Below are 8,895 nucleotides of genomic sequence, written 5' to 3' on the forward strand. Positions count from 1 at the left end.
TCCACCAATCAGAAGTATTCACAGAGCACTTGACCCAGAGAGCATTGAGCCAACAGTCAGGAAAGCATGCTTGTGTCTCTCTTTAATAGACTAGATTAAGTACTCATTAGAGTAGCTGGAGAGATGGCTCTCAGCTATTAGAGAGCACTTGTTGCTTTTATAGATAATCCAGATTCTGTTTTCAGCACCCACATTGAAGCTAACAGCTGTCTATAACTCCAGTTCCAGGAGAATTGTGCCCTTTTCTTATTTCCATGGGCACCGCAGGCCCATGGTGCACACCCATGCATGTAGGCAAAACATCTAAACAAAATAAATATTTAACAAATAAAATATTCTCATGAGAAAGCTAGATATGTGATCTGTGGTGACAGATAGAGGTTGGATCTTCCTTATGATGGTTTTCATCTTTAAACCACATTTTAATTACATTCATGTGCAGTGGTGGGGGCAGTGGCAGCGGGGAGGGGGAAGAGGACAATTCGTGAGACTTGGTTCTCACTTTCCACCACCTGGGTCCCTCTGATCAAACACAGGTAGCTAGGATTGGTGACAATCTTCTCAACAGCATTATGACCATTTCAAGTATGTTTTCAGATGCTATTTCTAGAAAATTAACTTCATTTAGACATCTTAAGAACTCTGAATTAATTACACAAAATCATGTGAGTAGAGTCAGTTTCTGGATATATTATCCTGGAAATTTTCTGTCCTCAGTAATTAAGAACACCACCTACCATATATGTTTAGTTATCAAAAACATGCAGACAAGTAAGAAGGCATATGCACTTAGATTCTTTCCTATTCTTCTTTTTGTGGTCAGTCGAGTAGACGTTGATCTAATTTCATCTAAGGCAATACGAAAAACTTCATGGTACTTTGCTAGAAGAGTTTTCCTTTCCAGTAAGAGAAAAGCACCTAAGAAAATCAAGCCTTCCTTATAGCTGCCTCCCATTGTCACGCTCAGGGAGCTGTTATGTAAGAACCAGTTGTTTAGAGCTCTGGCAGCTATGTTTTGAGAGTGAAGAGAGCTGTTGTCCAATGTCCAATGAAATAGCAAATTTCAAGAATACAATGTTCTCAGTCCTGCAAACAGCACTGACTTCCAGAGCAAACTGGATGCTCACCTCCAAATTATCTTAAAAATGGAAGCAAATCCCCATTTAAGACACTGGTCATTCTTCATCATTCTGGTTATTCTTATTTGCATCCAAACAAACACTATTTTTTTTAATCATTTGAGCATCCTTACAGCAGCTGAGAGAAGCTGAGTGAAGGTTTTGAAGTTCCCATACCTTAACTACATAAGCTTATTTCCAGCTGCATAAGCCCAAGATTTTGATTTTTAGTGGCAATTATTTCTTTGGAGGAAGTATATATGTGACAGAGCACAGGACTGGTTTGGATATCTGTGAGAGTCAGTTCTCTCCTTCTCTCAGGTGGGTTCTGGGACTCAAACTTCAGACATAGTAAGAAGCATCTTTACATGCTCAACCACCTCACCAGCCCAACATACGGGTGACCTTAATCCAAGGAAAACTTCTAAATGGATGACTAGTGCTAGGGCAAAAAAAATATTGTCTCATTGTAATATCCTTTATAATATCCTTTGGAAGATAATAAAATTTTCCCAAACTGGAATCACTCAATCTTACAAATTAGACTTATACTGCTCTCTGATATAAAAAAAAAAAATCTGGTACTCAGGGTTTCTCAACAAACTTATAGTTTCCAGGTCTTAGACTTATATTCTAGCATATTTCATGTCTGTTCTAGAGTTTGCTAGTCCCAGAGACTCTAAGAAATAACAATTGACAGAGTCTTCTAGATTCGTATCCATATTCAATTCCACATTAGTAGAAGAGGTAGACATTATTTACCTTATAAACAAAGGAAATAACTTTTCAAATGATTAAATAATATTCTCCAAGTCATACAGCTGGTGAGTTTGACATTGCAATCTAAATCTACCTCAGTGGATTTCTTTGGCACCACTTGTATATCTAGTGTACTACATTTGATTCTTTGGGATAGCCTCCTACCACAATAAATAAATAAATAAATAAATAAATAAATAAATAAATAAATAAATAAAATGCAGTTGATCTGGAGGGAAGTTTGGCCACAAAGATCTTAAAAACAGCTTCACTGATGTCTAAATTATTTAGTATAAAACTCATCCTTTCGTGTTATAAATGCACTTAACTAAGAGAAATAAGCTAAAGAATTCTATAGCTATTACCCTATATGAGTTGTTATGACTTACTATGAAATGTTCCTCAGCAGGCTAATGTGATAACTACTTGGCCCCCATCGGGTAGAATTATTTCAGTAGATGGTAGAAACTTGAAGAGGTAAAGCCAAGGTGTAGGAAGTAAAGTTACAAGGGGTGGGTGCTCCTATAGTGGTTATGACTGCTGCAGATTCTCTCTGCTTACCACCTCTTGTCTGTCCCAGGGTGAGGAAGTTCTTCTGCCTCATGCTCCCACTATGGCAATGTCCCACACAAGTACATGAGGACAAGCAATGTGGACTGCATGGTCCACCACTGTGAGGCAGAATGAATCCTTCCCAGAACTTCTTTCCTTGGGTGTTTTGATTACAGCTCTACTTGAGTCATTGATATATTAGGGTTTGTACATTTCCATCAACATAGAAAATTCTCTCTTGGCAAGTTTCCATCAATCCTTGCTTCTAACTATAATCCAAGTATGTCACTGGTCTATTTTCTATCTTTGTCAAATTTCCACAGTAGATAATTAAACAGATATATTCATATCATACGCAGTCTGGTTTATTTCACTTTTCGTGTTATACTTGAGATATGTCAAATGTTACAACATGTTCTTTTTATTGTTAAATAATATTCTACTGCCTGAGAATTTCATATTTTGTTGATGGATATTTTGGTTCCTTTTAATTTTAGGATCTTGTGGCCACCCTGCCACAAGCATTGTCATGGTTTGTATATGCTCTGCCCAGGGAGTAGCACTAAGAGGAGGTGTGGCCTTGTTGGAGGAAGTGTGTCACAGTGGGTGTGGGCTTCATTTTTTTTATTGTTCAGTGTTTTATTTTCCTTTACAATTTAATAAATACTTCTTGATGACTGCACATGGGGTAAGGCTGCTTGGTAGTTCAGAAAGATCCTTGCAAAGGTGTTTCCCTGACTGTGTAGTCTTTGGTATTGAGTGGAATGACTTGTATGACTTCGTTGTCAAAGCAGCAAGACCACATTTATGCACCCATTGTTTTTCAGGATTGTTGGTAACCTGGCATACTTTCCCCAAATCGCCTTGCCTCCTTGTGTCACAAGGCCAACTCTCTTACATTCGCTTCAATCACTGGACCTTTGGTGATCTTGTGATACACCCAGGATTGTATATAGCTCAGGGTGTGTGACATGGGCTTTTTTGATATGGAGACACATAGGCCTAATGAACCTTTCATATTTAGGTGGTTTTCTTGTAAATCCATCACCAACAAAGCAGAATTTAGTAACCTCTCTTTCATGCCTTCCTTTTTCTTTCTTCTGTTCGAATAACTTTCAATACTTCTGTTTCTCTTTGGCCACGAACTTTGGGTAGAGGGACCATTTTGGAACTTCCATTTTCCCACCTTTTCCTTTCATTTCTGCTTAATCATGTTGGAAAATACTTTTGCTCTGGATTCCCTCTCTGACCAGCAGGTAGACGGGGATTGTTCCCCATGCAGTCTTCTCCTCATCCTTCTGCTTGGTGTTTCTCTCTTCATGCATTTTAATAGTCTTTTTCATTTGTATTTTCCTGCATGGCGCTGTTTATGATAGAGCTTAGCCTTCAGGCCAATCATTTTTCTGTCCTTCTTTGAACGTTCACGGGCCTCCTGACCTCCGTTCTTTCTCTTTTCCTCATGGTAGCCCAAATGATATCCATATCGTTTGTGGTACAATTCAATATATTCTTTTTGTTAATATATTGACAGATGTCCACGACCTCCCTGGTTCCAAACAACTCTTAATTTCTGGGTGTCACTGGTCCATGAGCCTGCTTTGTTCAGGCCGGAACAGGAAAGCGGGTGTGGGCTTTAAGACCCTGATCCTAGCTGCATAGTTCTGCTATTAGGCATCAGATGAAGATGTAGAATTCTTAGCTCCTCTTGCACCATGCCTGCCTGGATGCTGCCATGCTCCCATTTTGATGATATAGGACTGACCTTCTGAACCTTTAAGGCAGCCCCAATTAAATAGTGTCCTTTTTAAGATTTGCTTGGTCATGGTGTCTGTTCACAGCAGTGAAACCCTAACCAAGATAAGCATCAATGAATGCATGGGGCCTTATGTAGGACTGCTTACATTTCTTGTCTATTTATTGCTAAGAGAAAATTTTCAATTCATACACTATTTTATAACTTTTAAAGGAAAGCTGAACTGTTTTTCCAATGTGTATCTTTTATACCAACCATATTTAACATTCCCCCTTTCCATTGTATTTGGCAGTTAATTGTAAAAGACATGTGCATATTTTTAAACAAGTGAGGTGTGGGTACTGTTTCCTATAGCCATCACTATTTTCCAAGTCTGATAGACGACTTGTGAATGTTGTCTTTCACACTGTAGCTGACCTCTCCATTTTCGTAGGGGTGCTTGCAGATCTACGTATTTTTTAATTTTGATGGAATGAAAAGACATTGTTTCCAGTTTATGTGTTATGCTTTGGCCAACTCAAGGTCAAGAAGGCTCTCACCTAAGCACTTTCTGCAAGTGCTACAGCTTTAGCCAGTGAAGCTGTGCTTTTTTCATTAAATTATTTAACATATCGGATTTCAGTTTCTGAGTTTTCTTTCTTGGTGTATGTGAATGAATGCACAGTAGTGTTTGTGTGTGTGTAGGTGTGTGTGTGTGTGTGTGTGTGTGTGTGTGTGTAGTTCAGAGGATAACTTCAGGTGTCATTTTTCAGGCATCTTCCACAGTTTTTTGTTTGTTTGTGTTTTGTTTTGTCTTGTTTTGTTTTGTGAGACAGGGTCTCTCACTGGCCTGCAACTCTGCCAAGGAAGCTAGAATAGGGGATAGCCTTGCTGAAATACAAGCATATACTATCATGCCTAGGTGTGTATTTGGGTTCCAGATATCTGAGCTCAGGTCTTCAAAGTTGTGAGGCAAGCACTCTGCTAACTGAAACCACCCACTGGCCCCTGGCCCCTGGCCCCTGGTCCCTGGCACTGCAAGTTTAAGATCCATAGACAACATTGAGATGGAAGCTTCTGAAACTTACCAACATCACTAGGTCTTTTTCGCCAAACCTAAGGATTATAGGTATAGAAGAAAGTAAAGATTTACAACCTAACGGGCCAGTAAATATCTTCAACAAAATTATAGAAGAAAATTTCCCTAACCTAAAGAAAGAGATGCCTATGAACATACAAGAAGCCTACAGAACTCCAAATAGACTGGACCAGAAAAGAAATTCCTCCTGTCACATAATAATCAAAACACCAAATGCACTAAACAAAGAAAGAATATTAAAAGCAGTAAGGGAAAAAGGTCAAGTAACTTACAAAGGCAGACCTATCAGAATTTACACCAGATTTCTCACCAGAGATGATGAAAGCTAGAAGATTCTGGGCAGATCTCATACAGACCCTAAGAGAACACAGATGCCAGCCCAGACTACTATACCCAGCAAAACTCTCAATCACCATAGATGGAGAAACCAAGACATTCCATGATAAAACCAAACTTACACAATATCTTCCCACAAATCCAGTCCTACAAAGGATAATAGATGGAAAACGACAACACAAGGAGGGAAAGTATACCCTAGAAAAAGCAATAAACTAATCTTTTTCCAACAAATACAAAAGAAAGTAACCACACAAACATAAAAATAACACCAAAAATAACAGGAAGCAGCAGTCACTATTCTTTAATATCTCTTAACATCAATGGACCCAATTCCCCAATAAAAAGGCATAGACTAACAAAAGTATTTTTCATGTAAATCTTCAATTTTATCAAAAAATGTTTGTAATTAATTTAGTAATTTTTTATGCCTTTCTGTATTAGACAAAGGTCTTGATGTGTCTTAGAATCAAACATGCTTTTCCAGCCCCAGAAGGTGTGTGTATTTGCAATGTTCTCACTATCTGTGTTAGTCAGGGTTCTCTGGAGTTCAGAATTTCTGGAATGAAACTCTCTCTCTCTCTCTCTCTCTCTCTCTCTCTCTCTCTCTCTCTCTCTCTCTGCCTCATATACATATACACAAATATATACATATTATATACATACATATATACACATACATACACATTATATACACATATACATCATATATGTGTGTGTGTGTGTGTGTGTACACATCTATGGAATTTATTGGAATGACTTACAGGCTGCAGTTCAGCTAATTAAACAATGACCAGATATGAATGGAAAGTCTAAGAATCTATAGCTGCTCAGTCCTAAGAGGCTGGGTATATCAGCTGGCCTTCGTTAGATTCTGGAATTCTGAAGAAGTAGGCTCCAATACTAGTGAAGGAATGAACTTACCAGTGAGGCAAGAAAAGCAGGCAAAGAACAAAGCCTTCTCTCTTCCATGTGCTTACACAGGCTTCCAGAAGCAGGTGTGGCCCAGAGTAAAGGTGTGTCTTCCCACCTCAAGGTCTAGAATAAGGGAATGTCTTTCCCCATCAAGATCCACATCAGAGGTATGTCTTCCTACCTCAAAGTGAACTTACCAACTTCAAATTATGCAAAAAATCTCTTGTAAGTATGCCCTCCATATCTGCGTTGTACTTCATTCCAGATATAGTCAGGTTGACAACCAAGAAGAGCCATTACACTGTCTATTTGACTATAAGGAGATCAACTATATAACAATAATCTATTATTATCATTATCATTATTATTATTATACATTTCAATACAAGTATAAAATGTATCGTAACTGACTCTCCCACTTATCTTCATTGTCAACCCCCTGTAGGAACCCTCATTCCATCCTATCTCTCAATTTGATATCTTCCTTTTTATTATTTATTTTTAGCTCTTTGAGTCCCATTAGTGCTGTCCCTAGGGGCCGGGATGGGAGGCCATCCACTGGTGCATTAGGGATCTACTCATGACCATATCCCTAAAGAATAGTGACTCTCCCTCCACTAACAGCCATCAATTGCCTTAGCTCCTCACCTAGGGGTGGGATTTCTGAAAACCCTCCCCACTTGATGGGAAAAGACTCATATTCCTCTTCAAGGTGCTGAGGAAAAGCAGCTCTGAGGACTTCAGTTTGGCCCTCATCCCCAGCATCAGGGAAATCACATAACTGAGTGATTACAAGAGAGAAGAAGAGCTGGAAGGTCGGGAGGACACTGTGGTATGCTCTCCTCTGAACATGGCATGGCTGCTGCACACATGCATTACCTTATATGTTGCATGCTGGTATGTTACCAGTATATGACCTGAATAATATCAGCACAATTACAACAGCAATCTTAAACTGAAGAGTGACCACAACCTACGATGATGGAAGGATTCCATTCTTTCAAGAGCCTCATCTACTCTGAGCTGTTCCCAAGCTCAAGGACTATCTGTGATTTAGCAACACAGAGCAACAGGAAGAGCTGGCATTTGGGTCTGCTGGGTTTGAGTTCTGTGCACAGTGATCTGTGTATGTTGTCTCCTGTAATGATCATTTTCCAGGAATCCTAAGTTGTGTTTCCCAGAGCTAAGATAACTTTGCCAATGCCACACAACACAGAGTCTAGATACCTGCCTGAAAGGTTTGTCTACAGAATAAAACAAAATCAAATTAAACAAAAAACTCCATAGATATCAAAAGTATAACAATAGCATGGAAATGCAAATTACTTAAAATGTCTGCTTGTGAGTTATTTTGCATGAGATAAAATGTATAGATTCTGTGTGAATCTTCTATTGTAATGGCAACTTGGAGTTTGGTCCCATTATAGGGTGGCAAGTCATTTTACACTTTGGTTTATAGCTCCTTTGAGTTTCTTCCTCTTTATTTTGTAATCTCTAGTTTATTATTTTAAATGTTGGGAGACAGGGTCTCATTATACAGTCCTCCAAGGGCCTCTTGTCTGGGAAGGTGATGACACTTCCAGCAGACCACATTGTCACGTGGGAGGCCACGCTTGTTCAGATGAACACTGAGCCTACCTGCTGCCCCTGTCCATTTCTGGTCTAGCCCATGTTCAGATCATCATTTACCATTCTCCAATTCAGTAACTCCTGTTAAATATCTGAACTCCAAGCTCGCCAGTGAATAAAGTTTTATTCTCTGGGAAGCCATCTTGTCCCCTGGGAATACCCTATGCCTCATTCAAGTCCCCTATCAAACTTTGCTTCTCCAGGAAGCCCTTATTGGCACCACTTTCCCCCAAAGAACTCAACCTCTTCTCTCTCTCTCTCTCTTCCCACAGTATTTTTCAAAGTCTTATAAGAGTTAGTCGAACATTTCTAAACCAAAAAACCCCAACAACAACAACAAAATCCAAATTCTGAAATGCTTCAAAATCAGAAGTGTTTTGGCCACTGATATGATAGTACTAGTGGGAAATTCCACATGACTTCATGTGACAGGTTGTAATCAATCAAAATTCAGATACACCAACAAAAACTCTTATGTAAAATTACCTTCAGGCTACATGTATAAGCTATACGTGAAAAATAAGCAAATTTCATACTTAGACTTGGGTCTCATCCCCAAGACAACTCATTATATAGATGAAAATAATTAAAAAGCCCAAATCTAAACATTTCTGTCTCCAAGTACTGTGGATTAAGGATACTCAATGTTAGTAGCACTTATCCCATGGTACCCAATTTATTTCCACATCTGTCTATCCATCAATGACTTGAACTCTGCAAGGTTGGCTTGCTATACCACTCATCTCTACACAACC

General features: G+C 39.0%; 1 pseudogene; it reads right to left on the minus strand.

Annotated features, from left to right (window-relative positions):
* Positions 1–3,214: 3,214 nt before the first annotated feature.
* On the minus strand, positions 3,215–8,282 carry LOC127680982 (ribosome biogenesis protein NSA2 homolog; annotated as a pseudogene).
* Between the last annotated feature and the right edge of the window lie 613 nt (positions 8,283–8,895).

Source organism: Apodemus sylvaticus, chromosome 1, assembly GCF_947179515.1.
Source record: "Apodemus sylvaticus chromosome 1, mApoSyl1.1, whole genome shotgun sequence".
NCBI classification, from domain to species: domain Eukaryota; kingdom Metazoa; phylum Chordata; class Mammalia; order Rodentia; family Muridae; genus Apodemus; species Apodemus sylvaticus.